The following is a 19,426-nucleotide window of genomic DNA, read 5'->3' on the forward strand; positions in this document are numbered from 1 at the left end:
GCCACATGTGCACACATGTACATTTCAGGGGTGCAACAGGGTGTCCTTTTGACACCCTTGAAATTGCATTCTCAATTTGCGATTCTCTAATTGAGAATCGCAAATTGAGAATGTTTCCCATTCATTCCTATGGGCCTCTAGGCCCATGTGCATGAATGGGGGGTATTACTTAATTGCAAATTGCAATTTGCGATTCGCAATTAAGAAATATGTAGGATTCGCAAAATTATTTGCAAATCCTACATACATAGCGTTTTGCGATTCTCAAATAGCGATTCTCTGAAAATTGCTATTTGAGAATCACAAAACCAAAGTTTCATACATATGGCCCTACGTCCCCTTGAATCCTGAGGGTCCCTGGGAGCTAACTAGCCCACCAGGTACCTCCTGTAAGTGCCACAGGGCTGCATTGCAAAGAGGCGGTCCAAGGCCGCGCTACTTTTTACACCTCTCTTCAACGCAGCTCTGTGGCGCTTACTGGAGGTACCTAGTGGGCTAGTTGGATCCCAGGGACCCTCAGGATTCAAGGGGACTTAATCCACCTACTTACAACACTCCAGGGCGCGTGTTTACACAGTGGTGCAGGGAGGGGGCTGGTGTGATGTGACAAGTGTGCAATGCTAGCTTGCTTCACCTACAATAGGTACAGTTTAGCAGTAGCAGTGCAAGCTTCCTGCATCTAGAACAGGTACAGCCTGGTAGGAGCAGTGCAAGCTTCCTTCATCTAGAACGGGTACAGCCCGGCAGCAGCAGTGCAAGCTTCCTTCACCTAGAAAAGGAGCAGTGTGGCAGCAGTGCAAGCTTCCTTAATCTAGGAGAGGTACAGCCTGGCAGCAGTGCAAGCTTCCTTCACCTACCACAGGTGCAGCTCGGCAGCAGCAGTGCACACTTCCTTCACCTAGGAGAGGTACGGCAGAGGTGTAACCTTCCTTCACCTAGAACCGGTACAGCCTGGCTGCAACAGTGCAAGCTTCCTTCACCTAGAAAAGGTACAGCCTGGCAGCAGATGAGTAAGCTTCCTTCACCTACAACAGGTACAGCCTGGCAGCAGTGCAAGCTTCCTTCACCTAGAACAAGTGGAGCCTGGCAGCAACAGTGCAAGCTTACTTCACCTAGAACAGGTGCAACATGGCAGAAGTGCAAGATTCCTCAACTAGAACAGGAACAGCCTGTCAGCAGTGCCAGCTTCTTTCACCTAGAACAGGTGCAGCGTGGCAGCAGTGCAAGCTTCCTTTGCCTAGAAGAGGTACAGCCTTGTAGCAGTGCAAGTTTCCTTCACCTACAACAGGTACAGCCAGCAGCAGCAGTGAAAGCTTCCTTCACCTGGAACAGGTACAGTCTGGCAGCAGTGCAAGCTTTCTTCACCTAGAACAGGTACAGCCCGGCAGCAGCAGTGCAAGCTCCCTTCACCTAGAACAGGTGCAGCGTGGCAGCAATGCAAGCTTCATTTACCTAGAACAGGTACAGCCTGGCAGCAGCAGTGCAATCTTCCTTCACCTAGAAGAGGTAAAGCCCGACAGAAGTGCAAGATTCCTTCACCTAGAACAGGTGCAGCCTTGGAGCAGATGAGCAAGCTTCCTTCACCTAGAAGAGGTACAGCCCGGCAGAAGTGTAATCTTCCTTCACCTATAAAAGGTACAGCCTGGCTGCAACAGTGCAAGCTTCCTTCACCTACAACAGGTACAGCCTGGCTGCAACAGTGCAGGCTTCCTTCACCAAGAACAGGTATAGCCTGGCAGCAGTGCAAGCTTCCTTCACCTAGAACAGAAACAAAGGTGTTTGGAAGCCATGCTTACCTTTCTTCACCACTCAGCAAATGTGACTGCTTTGTTATAGTTATAAATTACCATTAAAACAACCTTTGAGGTGGCCAAGATGGCGGTGTGAGCGGACGTGCTTTGCCGAGCTCCCGCCGCCGGACGCCAAATTAAGCACTAACACAGCACTGGCCCGGCCGAGACCGGTCCCACAAGAAGCCTGACTCCGGTACCACTGCTGCGGTAGCCTCCTGAGCCGGTGCGGTGACCTGAGGCGGCCCGACCCCGGCGGGGAATCGCCGCGGAGCCAGCGGCAGTTGGGGCCTAGCACGATCCAGGGGCCGTGAGCGAGGACGAGAGTGAGGCCGCGGTGGGAGGAGCCGCGGGGCCACCTGAGGACGCCCGCGACAGGCTGCAACCCAGGGTGTAGGTCCGGCCCGCGCGGTGTCGCGCGAGGCCTCCCGCGACCTAGCGCGGAGGCTTCTGCGGACCTACCACCCACATCTGACGACGAACCCCGCTTGGACATCAGCTGCTGCCCGTCGCCAGCCTCAACGGCGGAGCCTGAGACCGGGCGGCGCACGTGGGCGAGACACGAGGGTGCGGACGCCTGACCCGGACCTGCGGCGAATCAACACGGCGGCGGCGAGGTAACGGGGGGGGAGAGAACCAGCACCACCAGGCCCCCCCTCCCCGCCGCGGGGACGCCCGCTTCCCGCCCCGGCCTGGCCGGTGGGAGTCGTGGCCGGAGGCGCGAAGATCCGCCACCTTGTGCGGCCTGGTATCGAGGCCGAAGTGAAGCCCGCCGTTGGCCTGGCTCACAGCCCGGCTGCCGCTGGCGCTCGGCGGCCAGAGGGGGGACCAGCCCGACCCTGCCCTCCCACGCTGCGGGCCCGAGTGGCGGACTCTGCCCTGCCCGGACGCCGGCCGGAGGATACTCCCTAGCACCACAGACGCATTGGGACGACAGCACCCGGCTGGACGCATAGCCACCACATCGGACGCGCCCTCCTCTCCGCTACCGGCGTGCCAGACGCCGCGAGCCGCGGCTGCACCTACGACCTAGGCCGGCGGACTGCGGGACGAGCGACAGCGCGGGAGCCATGTCCAACGCTAGGACAAGGAAGGACCGCTCCATTGCCGAGCTCTTCACCCCCGGTGCGGTGGGGAAGAAGGCGGAGGTTGCCACGGCCGGCCACCGAGTGGGCTCCGAGAAGAAATGCCAGACCTCTCCGTCCCAGGGACAGGCGGATCCAGAGGGCCCGGTCACGCGCTCCTTCCTGGAGTCGCTCTTCATGGGGCTGCGCGAGGACATACAAATGTTGAAGAAAGAACTGCAAGACGAGATCAAAGAGGTGCGCCGCGACACCGACGCCATTGGTGAGAGAGTAGCGGAGCTAGAGACGAAGAGCGACGCACGGGATATAGAGATTGAGGCACTGGGACAGGAACTGGTGCGCATACATGACCAGCAAGTGGACCTCCAGACCCACGCCGAGGATCTGGAGAACCGCTCCAGGCGGCATAACATCAGAATCCGGGGGGTGAAGCACTCCCCAGACACGGAGGACCTATTTCAGTTCACTCGGGGCCTGTTCAATCATATCTTAGGCCGATCGGCGGACTCTCCCTTGGGCCTGGACAGAGTGCACAGGACGGGCCCACCTAGAGCGGCATCGGCCCACCCGGCCGACATCCTAGTATGCGTCCAGGACTTTCGGACCAAAGAGGAGATCCTCAACAAAGCGCGCCAGATGGCGCCGGTGACCTACGGCGCACACTCCCCAGCTCTATATCAGGACCTGGCAGCGCTGACCCTGGAGAAAAGACGCATCTTCCGACCCGTCACGGCAGAGCTGCGGAACCGCCACATCGCCTACAGTTGGGGGCACCCCTTTAGACTTGTCTTCAAGATGGGCAACAACCTCCACCAGATCCGCTCCCTCAGGGAAGCATGCAGCCTCCTGAACATCGAGGAACCGGCTGAGGCTGCGAACCAGGGGGTGGAGAGCACCACCAGCGAAGAAGCACCGGGAAGATGGCGGCAGCAGCGGCGGCGGCACAGGCCGCGGCGTCCCGCCACCCAGGAGATAGAAGAAGGCCAACGTGCAGCAGTGGAGACCGTCGCACAGGGCCTGGTGAGCCAGGACAACGACTGACCCCGGCTGGGGGCTCATGGACCTTCGGGACCACGGCTCAACCGGGATTGCTCACTCCGGCGGTGGGGGTGACACCTCGCTAACCCACACCTTTTCTTTGCCATTTCTTGATGGACGACCCAGTCGGGGATGGGCATTGTCCGCCGACACCGTCGCCATCGCCTCCACTCCAAGTGTTTCCCTTACCACGGATCCAGCCGACGTTCACCTGGATCTGGGACTATGATGGATCAGACTTCTTTTTGGTTGAGTTGGCATGGGCAGAGGGTAGGGAGGGGGGAGGGAGTGGCACCGGTGCTTGCACCTTTTTCAATGTTTGGACATTGGACCTACAGGGGTTCGGGGGGGGGGGAGTTGCACCAGTTGGGTGGAGGGGGAGTTGGGGTAGAGGGGGAGGGTTGGGGGGGCTCTCCTTGTCCAGGGGATTTTACCACCACAGGTGGAGTCGGTAGGACTCCCAGCGCAGCGTCTTCCATGGTCCGTCGGCCCGCACCTGGCGCTTACAGGTGGGACTTGGCATTTCCCCTATTGCCTCAGACATGACACGACACCTAACAGTCCTCTCGCTTAATGTGCGGGGTCTCAACAGTCCGAACAAGCGCAAAGCCGTATTTTCCTTTCTCGAGCGTTCCAAAGCGGACATCTGCCTCCTCCAAGAAACGCACCTTGTCCGCGGCGACCAGCACAGACTCAAATCGCGCGCCTTTCCCTGGCAGTTCTTCTCCTCATCCCTGAAAAAGGCAGCCGGGGTAGCAATTCTAGTAGCGAAGTCCTTTGAGGGGAGGGTCCTCCAGAAGGAAGCTGAAATTAAAGGGCGCTTTTACTCTATAGCTTTCAGGTTGCAGGCCACACTTTGCTTATGGGTTCAGTCTATGCCCCAAATGAGGGACAGGAGAGGTTCCTACACACGGCGCTGGAGGCCTCCACATCTACCACATATACACACCTATTGCTGGGAGGGGACCTCAACATTGTATTTCACAACACAGCGGACCGCTCAGGCCAGAGATCCGGGCAGGTGGGAGCTCTCACAGCTGCAGGGCACGCACACATAGCAGACTTGGGCCTCGTAGATTTATGGCGACATACCCACCCCCAGACGACAGCCTACACATATTATTCGGCTGCGCGCAAGACTTATGCAAGACTTGACTATTTCCTGTGCTCCTCTCAGCTGGCGCAACGGGCCGAGGAGGTGGAGATAATGCCTGCCGCGCTATCAGACCATTCCCCGGTGGTAGCGACATTTCGAGTGGGGACCGCACCGGCTCCACAACGACACTGGAGACTGCGTGACGGCCTCTTGCAACTGCCCGACACCCAATCACGGCTCCAGACTGCGATAGACCACTTCCTGGAACACAACGCCAACGACGACACCACGAGGGCCACGCAGTGGGCGGCCCTCAAAGCGGTCTTACGCGGTGAACTTATCTCCATAGCCACCGCCAGCAACAGGGAAAGGGCTCTGAAGCGTGCTGAGCTTACCCAACGGGTGGCAGAACTGGAACAAATGCACCAACGCACAGGGGCGGCTCGGGCATGGCGCCAATTGTGCGCCGAGCGGAAAATGTTGGCGGCTTTAGACCAGGACGTGGCGGAATACGCCGCTATGCGCTTAAAACACGTCTATTACACCGGAGGCGACCGCTGCGGGAAACTTCTGGCGAGCCGACTGCGGGCGCAAACCCAACGGCAACAGGTGCGCTCCCTCCTTTCTGCTAGTGGCGGCCAACTCACGGAGGATGCGGCCATAGCGGCGGCCTTCGGCAACTTTTACGCAGCGCTATACGACGCGGATCACCTGGACCCGGCTGCCGGACCGGCCTATTTACAGGGTGCTGAGCTCCCCATCCTCACCCAAGCCCAAGCGGACTTCCTAGAACGGCCCATAGGCCTAGAGGAAGTCATCTCCGCAATTGCCCGCCTCAAGGTCGGGAAATCCCCGGGCCCAGACGGCTTTACCGCGGCCTTCTACAAGACCTTTTGTCAGCCGCTTGCCCCCCTCTTGCGCGACCTGTTTAACACCTTCGACAATCCTGGTGCCATTCACCCGGACCTGCTGGAGGCGTCTATCTCAGTAATTCCCAAGCCAGGCCGGGACCCGACGGCTTGCGGCTCGTACAGGCCCATCTCGCTGCTGAATGTGGACCTGAAGCTCTACACCGGCATACTGGCAGGCCGCATTGCTCCATACATGCAGCAGCTAATAGACCCTGACCAGTCGGGCTTTATCCCCCAACGGCAGACCAGCGACAACACCAGGAGAGTGCTGCACCTCATTGAAGCTGGTTCACGCACCAAACCGGGCTGCATGCTCCTCACCATCGATGCGGAGAAAGCATTCGATAGGGTGCACTGGCCCTACCTCGACCAGGTTCTCCGCCACTTCGGGTTTGGGGAGAAACTCCGCCACCGCATCTTCAATTGCTATCGCCGGCCCAACGCCACCGTGAGAGTGAACGGCCATACTTCCCCGAGGTTCGATATTGGCAGAGGCACGCGCCAGGGCTGCCCACTATCGCCGCTCCTATTTGCGCTGTACATGGAGCCGATGGCTCAGAGGGTGCGACAACATGCGCTCATCTCCGGCATTAAATTCGGAGCCGACACGCACAAAATCAGCCCGACGCGGACGACGTCCTGCTGTCCCTTACAAACCCGATGCAATCCCTGCGTGCTCTCTTCGTGGAGCTTCATACCTTTGCCCTGGCCTCGGGTTTTAAAATCAACGAAGCGAAGTCCGAAGCCCTAAACATCTCCCTGGGGTCGGACGTAGTGGCCGAGATTAAGTCCGAATTTAAAATACAGTGGTCGGACGCAGCAGTCCCTTACCTGGGCGTCCGCCTGGCCCCTACTGTGCGGGGCACTGCACGGGTCAACTATGCGGCGCTCACAGACAAACTCCGGGAGCAGCTGCGGAGATGGAAGCCGCTTACATTATCATGGCTGGGCAGAATCGCCGCCGTCAAAATGACGCTGTTACCGCAGATCTTATACCTATTCCAGACGCTCCCCTTGAATCCACCAGATGGCTGGCTGCAACAGACCCAATCGGAGCTGTCGCGATTCATTTGGAATGGCCGCCGACCGAGATTCAAGCACACACTCGCCACTCTGCCCCCAGCCCACGGGGGGGTCGGTGTGCCCGACCTCACCCTGTACTTCCAAGCGACGCAACTGCGCACCTTCGTGGAGTGGTTTCAACTGGAGTCCGGCAAGCACTGGCTCTTCCAGGACCAGGCGGTGGCGGGACGTACCCTTCAGGGCGTGCCTTTCCCACCACGCCAGCACAGGCCCCCTAACCTGTACGCCTCTGAAATCACAAGCACCGCCCTGAGAGTGTGGGATAGAGTGGCCGTGGCCAGGGGACTGACCACCTTTCCCTCGCCTATGACCCCCATCTTTGAAAACCCTGACTTCACGCCTGGCTTGGACGTCGGAACGTTCACGAACTGGCGAACGACTCCCTGTAGGGCGGCAGGCCACATGTTCGACCTCAAGGGGGTCCTCTCGTTCCGGCAGGTCAAGGCAGACTACGGTGTTGCTGAATCGGAACGCCTACAGTACCTTCAGGTGCGACACTGGGTGCTCCACCCCTCGCTCCAGCCCGGTGCCCGACGACACCTCACGCCCTATGAAAAGTGGTAACTGACACGCACTTCGGATAAAAAATTGATTTCAGACCTCTATCAGCAATTACTCCTCACCCAGGCTCACACATACAACGCGGGACAAGTTAGGTGGGAGAGGGATCTGGGGCGGCAGCTTACAAGGAAAGAGTGGGAAGGGGTGTACCACAGGGCCAGGCACTCAGCACACCACACCAGGCTCACCGAGACACTGACTAAAGTAGCCACATACTGGTACCACACCCCTGAGAGGTTGCACCAATGGGATGCCCGAGTCAGCGATAGGTGTTGGAGAGGGTGCGGGGAACTGGGTACGCTGGAACACTTGCTCTGGAGCTGCGAGGCGCTTCGCCCCTATTGGGACCCTATCCTGGATCTCATTGACGCACATCTAGACACACAGCTGCCGCGCTTCTCAGCATACATTCTGTTAGGCCTTCCGAACGACCTCATGTATCCCCTGAAGTCCTGGAGGGGGCGGCTGATTGCAAATGCTTTAGGGGCAGCGGTCCAGAACATTGTGGCCCATTGGAGAGCGACTCAGGCTCCGCAACAGCTGGGGTGGCTCCACCGGCTTTGGGCGATCCTGGGAATGGAGAAACTGTCACTGGCAGCGGCAGGGAGGGAAACAGAATTTGCGGAGCTCTGGCGACCATTCCTCGCTCTACTTACCGGGGAATTCCGTGAGGTGAGCTGCCCACGCTACCTGTGTCTGCTGCGCCTTGCTGAAACACCTCTCCCAGCGCCCAAGACACGCTCCCACAAGCGCACCGGCCCGGCGAGAGCAGCACCACCTGACCATTAATGGAAGACAATAGCCAATCGATTATTCCCGGAAATGGACAAGGAGAGGGGGGGGTAGGGGTGGGAAGGGTAAGGGGGGTTGTTTGCAGTTCTATGTTTTTTCTATGTCTCTTTCATATTGCACTCGTATTACATAGCCCGCACCTCTGTAGCACCTCTTATGACGCAGCCGGCCCGATTGGGTTGTAGGCGGCTTGCTGTGTTAACGAACATTGTGCCCACTGGCCCTGTCGTGGGTAGCGGTGGAGTCACAAGCTTCGGCTTCCCCAATGTAGTGCAGGCCCACATAACATGTTGGAGGTGCATGATGCTTGCTTGTGCTTAATAAAAGATTTAATACATAAAACAACCTTTGAAATTCACTGAAAAAACATAGGTTTCAAGCACGTTATAGTTAGAAATTAGCATTTAAAAAACCATTGAAATTCACTGAAGAAACCATAGGTTTCAGGCATGTTATAGTTAGAAATTAGCGTTTAACAATCTATTGAAATTCATTGACAAAAACATAGGTTTCAGGCACGTTATAGTTAGAAATTAGCATTTAAAAAACCTTAGAAATTTACTGAAAAAAACAGGTGCCAGGCACGTTACAGTTAGTTGGACATTTGACTCATACAAAGCCAGAGAAAGTCCGGTGTTATAGTTAGTTCAGCTAACTATAAATCACGCCCCGCAATGCACTGCTGATGCGTCACATATTACATAATTTATAACATGGTCAGTGACATCACTGATGATATCACTTATGACATCTCAAATGACATCACTGATGACATCACGTGATAATCTGATGCACCTCCTCACACCCTAATATTACCTTTGATACACCCACTCTAAAATACGGACTGCCACTCTCGAAACCATAGACACACCAATACCTATTACTACATACACACTCACTGATTCCTAGGTCAACACACACATCCACTCATTCACCTATACAGTCACTCATAAATGCAGTCACTCATCAATAAAGCTACTATTGAATGTACTCATACACCAATACAGACACTCAAACACCGCCACTCACCCATAGAGTTACTCACACAGATAGTCAGTAATGTAAATAATTAATCACAATCCCATTTACTCACCTTCTCAGTTATACACACACACCACCTCACTTATTTATACAGATACTAACACATACTTACTCTCATATACAATCATTGACACAAGCGCACACTCCTCTATACAGATACTCTCACAATCACTCACTCTCAGATATAATCATTTATATACTCCAACACTCAAATATTCTGCCTTTCACATATGCAGGTGCTCACACATGTACAACTAAGACATCCATTAACTCACCAACACCTATACAGCCCTTCACTGATGCACTCTTGAACCCATATACCTAGTGAATCAGCCACTCACATATCTATGCACAGAGCCACACCCCCACCCACCCACACAGACACTCAGGCACCCATACGGATACTCAGACAACCAAACAATAACCCATATAGACACTTTACTCACCAACCCATGTGGCCACTTACACACCATTTAAGAAACTGATACAGACATTTACACAGTTTTCTCACTAACCCATGTATTCAATAAGATACACTTAATCAGTCACTTATCCAATCAGTCGCACATCTACTAAATCATCCATTCACACACTCATACACCCACTCATTCTTCAATACACCTTGCCATATATATTAAACATATTTATACTTTTTAGAAACACTCAAAGTCACTGAATGATGTCATCAGTGATGTCATCAGTGATATAATTTGAGATGTCATCAGTGATGTCACTGACAATGTCATGAGTGATATAATATGTGACATCATCGGCAGTTCATTGCCGGGGCAAGAGTTAGTGTAACGGCTGAATTTCTCTGGTTTTGTACGAGTGAAATGTTAGTCTAACTATAACGTCTCTGCAACCTTTTGTTTTTTTCCATGAATTTCGAAGGCTTTTTAAATGCTAATTCCTAACAAAAACATCCTAGAAACCTGTGTTTTTTCAGTGAAATTCTAAGTTTTTTTTAAATGCTAATTCCTAACTATAACGTCACTGAAACCTTTGATATTTCCAGTGAATCTCAAAGGTTTTTTCAAGTAACAGTCACATTTGCGGAGTGGTGGAGAAAATGGGCTGGGCCTCCAATCAGCTCTGAGGAATTCGCTGCGTAGGACTTACAGGAGCTACCAGGAGGGCTTCTTGGCCCCCAAGATCCCTCTGGAGTAAAGTGAAGTACCGGAGAAAGGGAGGCGTGGCCTACGAAGACCTCAGCAATCCAACTGTCTGGGACTCACAGGAGGTAACAAGAAGGGTAATTTCCACAAGGATGTCCTTGTGGGCCAACTGCCCCTCCTGTTACAGTACGTCCCAAACAGTAGGATTGCTGAGTTCTGATAGGCCCTGCCCCCTTTCTCCACCAATCTGACAATGTGCCTCCAGGTGCGCTGTTGGTTGGGGGATGACATCCTCTTTGCTTCTGGGGGGTCTTAGGTGCCAACTATGCCTACCTCACCTCCAGTAAGCCCTACACGATGGGATTGCTGAAAGTTGGTCACAGGCCATGCTCCCTTTCTCCCCCACTCAGCAAATGTGTCCTCTGGTGCGCTCTTGGTTGGGAGAGGAAGTCCCCTTGACTCTTGAGGGTACCTGGGGACCAAGTAGCCCTCCTGTTATGTCTAGTAAGCCCCACACAGCTGGATTGATGAGAGGTGGTCAGAGGCCACACCCCCTTTATCCACCACTCTGAAAATGCTCCTCCTGGTGCACTGCTGCTTGGAGGAGGAAGTTCACTTTAGTCCTGAGGCCCTCAGGATGCAAAGGGGCCTCATCACCCCCCAACAGTGTGCTACAGGTCCTGGAATATCTCTATCGGGGATTGACAGTGTGTGAGTATCTGTATGGGTGTATTAGTGGATATATCAGGGGTTGTATTACTGAGTGACTTGGTGTATGAGCGGCTGTGTGGGTGACTGAGTGGATGTGTGTGTAGACCTATGAATCAGTGAGTGAGTGTGTACATATTGGTATGGTTGTGTTACTGGTTTTGAGAATGGTAGAGTAGAAGTTGGAGTGGGTGAATGTAAGGTTAAATTCAGATGTTAGTAGGTGTATGAGATTCTGTGGATGATATCATCAGTGATGTCAGCAGTGGTGTAATTTGAGACGTCATCAGTGATGTAATATGTGAGGTCATAAGCTGTGCACTGTGAGGGCGCAAGAGTATAGTTTGCTCAGCTAACTATAACAGCTGAATTGCTCTGGTTTTGTATGAGTGAAATGCCAGCCTAACTATAACGCCCCTGTAACCTTTAGTTTTTTCACTGAATGTCTAAGGTTTTTAAATTCTGTTTCCCAACTATAGCGTCCATGTAGCCTATAATTTTTAAATTGAATTTTTAAGGTTTTTAAATTGTATTTTCTATCTAAAATGGCTGTATAAGAGGTATTTTTATAAGCTTGTATTTTCTTCAGTGGATTAATAAGCGTTGCTTTTTTTTCATTACATTTGTATTATTTGCGACAATGTTGTGATCCCCAAAGACACAGCGTGAAAATGGAAAATAAAGCAGACATTCAACGACCATAAATGCAGCCAAAAATATTATGTAAAAAGATCCATTCTGAAAATTAACTTAGACATATTACTATACACATACTGAATCGAAACATTTTTAATCTCATGTTTTTGTACTAAGTTTCTTTAAAATCCATCTTTCAGACCTATTTTCAATTTTTCCTGGTTATTTAGGATGTCGCAAGGATGTAATTAACCATGTTGATCGCATCTTTTCCATAAAGTTTAAAACACATATATCCACACATACTGCAGTATCTCACATAGTAGGTGTTTTTTACAGTATTCTCTAAAGTCATGTTTTTGTAGAGCGTTTCTATAAAAACCATCCCTAAAACATATTTTATCTTTTCATGGTTACTCTGTATGTTGTGATGACGTTGGTAATTGCGATCACCATGGACACGTCGCGAAATCAGAAGACAAAAGCCGACATTCAATGACCACCAACACATCCAAAAATGATATGTAAAAAAATCCATTCAGAACATTGCACTACACATATTACTATAGACATACTTATTTCAAAGCATGTTTAAACCATTATGTTTGCACTAAGTTTCCTTAAAAACCCTCTTTCAGACATATTTTCTGTTTTCAAAGTTATTTGGGGTGTTGCAATGGCCCCATTAACTGAGACGGTCGTGACTTTTCCATAAAGTGAAAACAAACATATGCACATATATTACAGTATTTTTGCACACTAGGGATTTATTAGTGTACATATAAAACTCATGTTTTTCCAGTGTATTTCTAGAACATCCATCTCTAAAACCTATTATCCGCTTTTTGCGGTGAGGCCGGAGAACGCAATGACATTAGTCGTCACGAACACCGCGGTTACATCGCGAAAGAGGAAAGCAAAAGCAGGAATTCAATAGCCACCACCACATAAAAAAATGGTAACAATATAATTAATTCTAACCATCACAGTAGATTACTCACTATATAAAAACCTCTATAAAAACATGTATTAAAATCTCAATATCTCTATAACAATACGTATTAATGATTCACTGACATATTTTTTTATATTTCCACCAATATTCGTGACAAAGTTTATAGTTGTGATGTCCCTAAAAGGGTACATGGGGGCCGTGCTGACAGTCGCAACATCATTGGGAATATTGGGCGCAATAAAAAAATATCTATTTTGGACACATAACTTGTGTCACTAACATCCCCATTTCTCAAACATAGGGTCAAAGTACCTGTACTCTGACCCCTTATGTTAACTTTTTGAGAAAGTTTTTGCTGCGTAAACATCCCAGAGCAATAACATGGTGGTCGTAACTTTTTGTTCAGGTTGCGTACAGCGAATCAGAGCATTCCCGTTTGCACATGCATTCACAAGTAATCATGAAACAGTCACAAAATATCCATAGCCAGAGATAAGTATATTATTTTTGGCTTAGATTTCTCAAAAATGACAGAACAGATTTACAACAAATAAGCAAAAAGCTCTTCCGTGAAGCAACCGCTACCTCCCTGCCAAATTTGGTGCAAGTCCATTCAGTGGTTCAGGCTGTAGGTGTGGTTAAAGTTTCCTATGGGAATTAACATTACAAATGCCCCCTTATTTCATGCCCAAATTCATGGTTCCCACTGCATGGATCACCTCCAAACTTTTTATGGCAACCAGAACTTACCTTGACACTTTTTGAAGATTCATGAAGATTGTTCAAACGACATCAAAGTTAGAGGCAAGTTAAAGAATGCCATGGAAACTAGGTCCTAACTATAACTACCTACTGGGGACTGCCAGAAGGTAATATGTATGTGTATGTGTATATATATATTCACTGAAATCCTCCATTCAGACACTTATACACCCACTTATTCTTCAATCACCTGGCATATATATAATACATATTTAAACTTTAAAGAAAAACACAGTCACTGGATTATGTCATCAGTGATGTCATTTGAGATGTCATCAGTGATGTCTTCAGTGATGTCACTGAACATGTCATGAATGATGTAATATGTGATGTCATCAGCAGTGCATTGCGGGGCGCGTGTTATAGTTATCTGAACTAACTATAACAGGGGCATTTCTATGGTTTTGTACATGAGAAATGTCCAACTAACTATAACGTCCCTGAAACCTATCGTCTTTTCAGTGAATTTTTAAGGTTTTTTAAATGCTAATTTCTAACTATAACATGCCTGAATCCTATGGTTTTTTCTGTGAATTTCAAATGTTATTTAAATGCTAATTTCGAAATATAATATTCATTAAACCTATGTTTTTTTCAGTAATTTAGATTTTTTTAATGATATTTTGTAACTTTATTATCCTAAAAATTGTTTTTGTCTGTTTTTTTGTTTGTTATTAAAATAGGATAATGCCTTCTATTTTCTTAAAGATTAATATATATTTATATTTTTTTAAGGGAAGTCGCGCACCCATCGTGTACCCATTTCGGTGGGTGTGCGGATTCAAACCACCATATTGTTAAAATCATGAAGGATGTACGTTTCAGCCAGCCCACTCTGCTTACGCTTACAGGAAGGGACCTACAATGCTACATGTCCCAGGTCTTCCCTGTAGTGATCACAGGTCTAGTTGTCAGCATGCCGCAGCCACACCCTCATGGCTGGTTTATTTATTATTTATTTATTTATTTTATTTATTTATTTATTACATTTGTATGGCGCAACAGCTACCCTGAGGGTTTCCCGGCGCCTTGGATCTGTTTAACTGAACAAAGAGTACTGTGGACGCTACTGATTAAAAAGCCAGGCTTTGACTCCCCTCCGATATTGGAGGTAACTAGGTTCCAGACGTAGTTTGAGTGGAAGAGAATTCCACAGAGAGTGCTTGTTTGAACCTGGGGACAACAAATTTGGCTTGAGACATTGACCGAAGAGTGCGGGAGGGAAAGTATTTCTGGGCCAGTTTACATAAATAGGTAGGTGCTTCCCTCACATTGATCCGAAACATATAGCAGAGTGCTTTAAATTTCACTCTATTGGCGATCTTCAGCCAATGCAATTTCTTCAAATGTTCTGACATGCTTGTACACCCTGGGAGATGAAGGAGCAACATAGCTGCGGCCTTGTATTTTCCTCAACCATTTGAGGATTGCAAAGCATGTTGAAGCCATTTTAGCGGTTTGTGCGCGCATTGACAAATTATCATCGACTATTATCCCGAGGTTGCGAACAGATTGTACCGTAACCGGGGTCGGGCCCATTTCAACCGGCCAATGAGTGGGGCCCCAAAGATCCTTATGATCACCAAAGATAAGTAACTCTGTCTTTTCCCCGTTCAGTTTTAATTTGTTTCAGTGAAGCCAATCAGTCATTCTCAGGAGTCCAGAACGGAGAGGGGAAATATTAGCTTTGTCAGTAGTTGCTAGGGAGAACACTAATTGCGTATCATCCGCGTAGGAATAAATAGTGAGGCCCATTTCTTCAGCAATTTTAGCTAATGGGGTAATATTGATTAATAATGGACTAAATATAGAGCCCTGGGGTACCCCATAGAGGGAGTTCAGGATATCAGAGGAGTTGTTATTAGAAAAGACCTGAAAGTTCCGATGTGAAAGGAATTGTTTCAGCCACCTTAGTGCTTTCCCTCTTACTCCTATGTCCTCTAATGTCTGAATCAGGGTTTTGTGGGACATGGTGTCAAAGGCGGCACGAAAATCTAAAAGAATGAGTGCTGCTGTGCCACAGCCATCCAGTTCTTTTTGGAGGGCTTCAGTGACCCCTAATAGGGTTGACTCAGTGGAGTGGCCCCTTCTAAACCTTGACTGAGAATAGTGCAGCAGATTGTTATCATTGACAAAGTCAGCTAGTTGTTTATTTACGTGTTTTTCCAAAATTTTCGAAAAAATTGGTAGTAATGATATTGGGCGAAAATTAGAAAAAATCTCTGGGTTGCCATTTGCCTTTTTTAGCAAGGGAACTACCATAGCATGCTTCCAGTCATCGGGTACCACAGCTTCCTCTAAAGAAGCGTTTAACAAAGATCTGATTACACCCAGAATGAAAGGATCCAGCTGCTTTAGAATGGACGCAGGAATTGGGTCTTGAGGTGAGCCTGATCTAATGCTGTTGAGTATTTCTACAAAAGTCGTGTAGTCCATAGATTGCCACCTTGTTAGTACGTTCTCCGGGGAATTCACCCTTTCCGCTCTCTCACTGGGGAGAGAGGCTGTTGCTACAGAGTCTGTGGCCTCATCATTTTTGCTAAAATTAGAATAAATCTTAGTTATTTTCTCATTAAAAAAGTTAGCTATGAGATTGCATTGCGTAGTGGACAGAGTCGGGGGTTCTGGTTGGTGAGCCGCTCCTGCCAGGTTTTTTAAAACTTTAAAAAGGGTGCCAGGGTTGCTCTGTGCGGCTAGGAACTGCTCTATTGAACTGCCAGACCTCCTGAGGCTTCGCCGGGAGCAACAACGCTGCCGAGGCGCGGCGCAACTTTACTTTTAAACAGTGCCTGGACACTTTTATTCACTTGCCTCATTGCTTCAGGGGCTGCGCTGAGGACATCGCGCACCCCTTGTCCTCTCGGGATTCCCTTGTCTGCCGCCGCCAGAGCGCCCCACGCTGAGCGTTCCCTCCCCCTCTGACGGGCAGGTCACGAGGGCGGGGACGGGTGTGGCGACCATCTTGGGCTGCTCTCTGGTTGGCGGGGCAGCTCCTCTGTCCCTGCCCCCCTGGCAATTTCTTCCCGTTGGGCGAGTCCCGCCCTAGCTCTATTGAACTGCCAGACCTCCCGAGGCTTCGGCGGGAGCAACAACGCTGCCGAGGCGCGGCGCAACTTTACTTTTAAACAGTGCCTGGACACTTTTATTCACTTGCCTCATTGCTTCAGGGGCTGCGCTGAGGACATCGCGCACCCCTTGTCCTCTTGGGATTCCCTTGTCTGCCGCCGCCAGAGCGCCCCACGCTGAGCGTTCCCTCCCCTTCTGACGGGCAGGTCACGAGGGCGGGGACGGGCGTGGCGACCATCTTGGGCTGCTCTCTGGTTGGCGGGGCAGCTCCTCTGTCCCTCCACCCCCTGCCACGCGCTGCTACTTCCGGTCCCCTACTTATGGCACTACTATCCCGGCCACGCAGCGGACGAGCGCAGCGGGCGCGCCGATGTTGCGCCTAAGTTAAGCCCGTCTGCGCCCGTCCGCGACGGGCTGGGACCAGGGGCCACACCCCCTGCCCCTACGTTGTCATACACGCCTGCACAACTCCTCGCCTGCACCGTTGATGTGCCTCTTCCCCATACCCTCATGCAGCATCTTGTTGCATTAGATATCTATGTCCCCCATTCAGACCGTGTTGTGTCTCCACACCCCACTCCTCCCTTGCCTGCGCTGGACACCGGATCTCCCCCCATTGGATCCTCATCACCCCCTCACACTGCTACTGCCTATCTCCTCAACACTCGCTCGGCAGGCAAGCACCAACTTGAACTGTTTAACCTTCTTACCATAGACTCCCCAGATATTCTGTTCTTAACGGAAACTTGGTTTTCTGAGGCTTCTCTCCCCGACATTCTTGCCATCCTCCCCGATTCTTATTATGCCCTCCGGGCTGACCGCCCCGTGGGCAAGACCGGGGGGGGTGTCGCTATGATTGTTCGATCTACTATTCAATTCCAGCTTCTCTCCCAATCTTCTATAGCTGGGGTGGACTTTCTGGTCGCCCGCTCCTCTAATCTTTCCGCACCTCTCACTGTCGTCCTTGTCTATCGCCCTCCCCTGAGCATGCCCCTGTTCGTGGCCTCCCTGCAGGAACTCCTCGCTACGCTTGTAGTTAACAACTCCTCTGTTCTCCTGCTAGGTGACTTTAATTACTGGCCTGGCGACCCCAGGGAGGACTCAGCGTCCAAGGACTTCACGGCCACTCTCTTATGTCTCAACCTTAAGTCCCATGTACTGGTCCCTACCCACAATCTTGGACACATTCTGGACCAAGTCTGGTCATCCCAGGACATAGTTTCCCCCCCCAGCATCCTCCCTTGTACCTGGTCCGATCATTCTCTTATTTCCTTCACCATCAACATTGGTTCCCCTTACAAACCCCCTCGTCCCAAGAATGTTTTCTCACGTAGCTGGAATCGTGCTGACTTGTCTTCCCTCTCTCATTCCCTTGCCTCTTCTCCCCCCGACCTTACTGGCATTTCTCTTGACTCACAGGCTGCTGCAGTTGGCAACTTGCTATCTTCCGCATGCGATTTAGTAGCCCCCCTCAAGTTAGTCAAGTCTATTCGCCCTCATGAGGCTCACCGTTGGTTTAACTCGGAGCTCAAGATCCTCAAATTGGAACTTAGACGCTCGGAGCGCCTTTGGCGCCGTAACTACTGCCCCGACCTCAAGGCCAAACACAAATCTCTTCTTAAAGAGTACAAGAAGGCCATTCTGGCCACAAAGACCAAGTATTTTTCCGAACAAGTAACTCTTTAGGCCAACAAATCCAAAGAAATCTTCTCCTTGGTCAACAATTTGGCCACCTCTGATCGTGCTTGCCCTCACTTTACTCCCTCCCAGGCCCTCTGCTCTTCGTTAAACAACTTCTTTATCGAGAAGATTGTTAAAATTAAATCCAACATTTTTGTTACTCCTTTTACTCCACTTCACTCTGTCCCCTCTGCGCCTGAATCTTCCTTTTCCTCTTTCCCGCCCCTCTCCTTGGACTCTTTCTTAGCTCTGCTCACTAAAACCAAGTCTGGCTCTCCCACTGATTGTGCCCCTGCCCGCATTCTTAAAACCCTCTTCTCTTCCTGTCCTGCTACCCCTCTTTCCCTCCTCAATGCCTCTCTTTCCACCGGATTGGTCCCTTCTTCATTTAAATCTGCTATTGTTTCCCCCATTCTTAAAAAACTTGGTCTTGATTCTTCTCTCCCTTCTAACTTCAGACCCATCTCTCTTCTTCCCTATCTTGCAAAAATTCTGGAATCTTACGTCACCTCCTGTCTCTCTGCTTACGTCGAACAGAACCAACTCCTTGCTTCTCACCAAGCAGGTTTCCGCTCGGGTCATTCGACCGAAACCGTGGTGTTAGCCGTCCTTGACGAGCTCAAAGCCAAGGCCGACGTCAACTCTCCCCAAGCTTTGATTCTCCTCGACTTGTCCGCTGCGTTTGACACGGTCGACCATAACATTCTTTTGGACCGTGTCAGCGCAGCGGGCATACGAGGCCCTGATATTTCTTGGATCACGTCCTTTCTGACAGGACGTTCTCAAGCTGTTCACCTCCCCGGCTTTTCCGCTCTCCCCCTCCCGGTGCCCTGTGGGGTTCCCCAAGGCTCCTCCCTTTCTCCCCTTCTTTTCAATCTTTACATCCATCCACTTATCTCTTCCCTCCTTGAGCTGGGGGTCTCTGTGTATAACTACGCAGATGACCTCCAGCTCGTCTTTGATCTTTCTTCTTCTTCCCACTCCCTATCTTTCTTCCACTCCACCATGGTCTTTATTTCTGGATGGATGAGCGCCAACCACCTCAAGCTCAATCCAGATAAGACTGAGCTTGTCCTGACTGGCGGCTCATCCAGCCCTTGGTCC

This window comes from Lissotriton vulgaris, chromosome 4_1 (assembly GCF_964263255.1).
Source record: "Lissotriton vulgaris chromosome 4_1, aLisVul1.2, whole genome shotgun sequence".
Lineage (NCBI taxonomy): Eukaryota > Metazoa > Chordata > Amphibia > Caudata > Salamandridae > Lissotriton > Lissotriton vulgaris.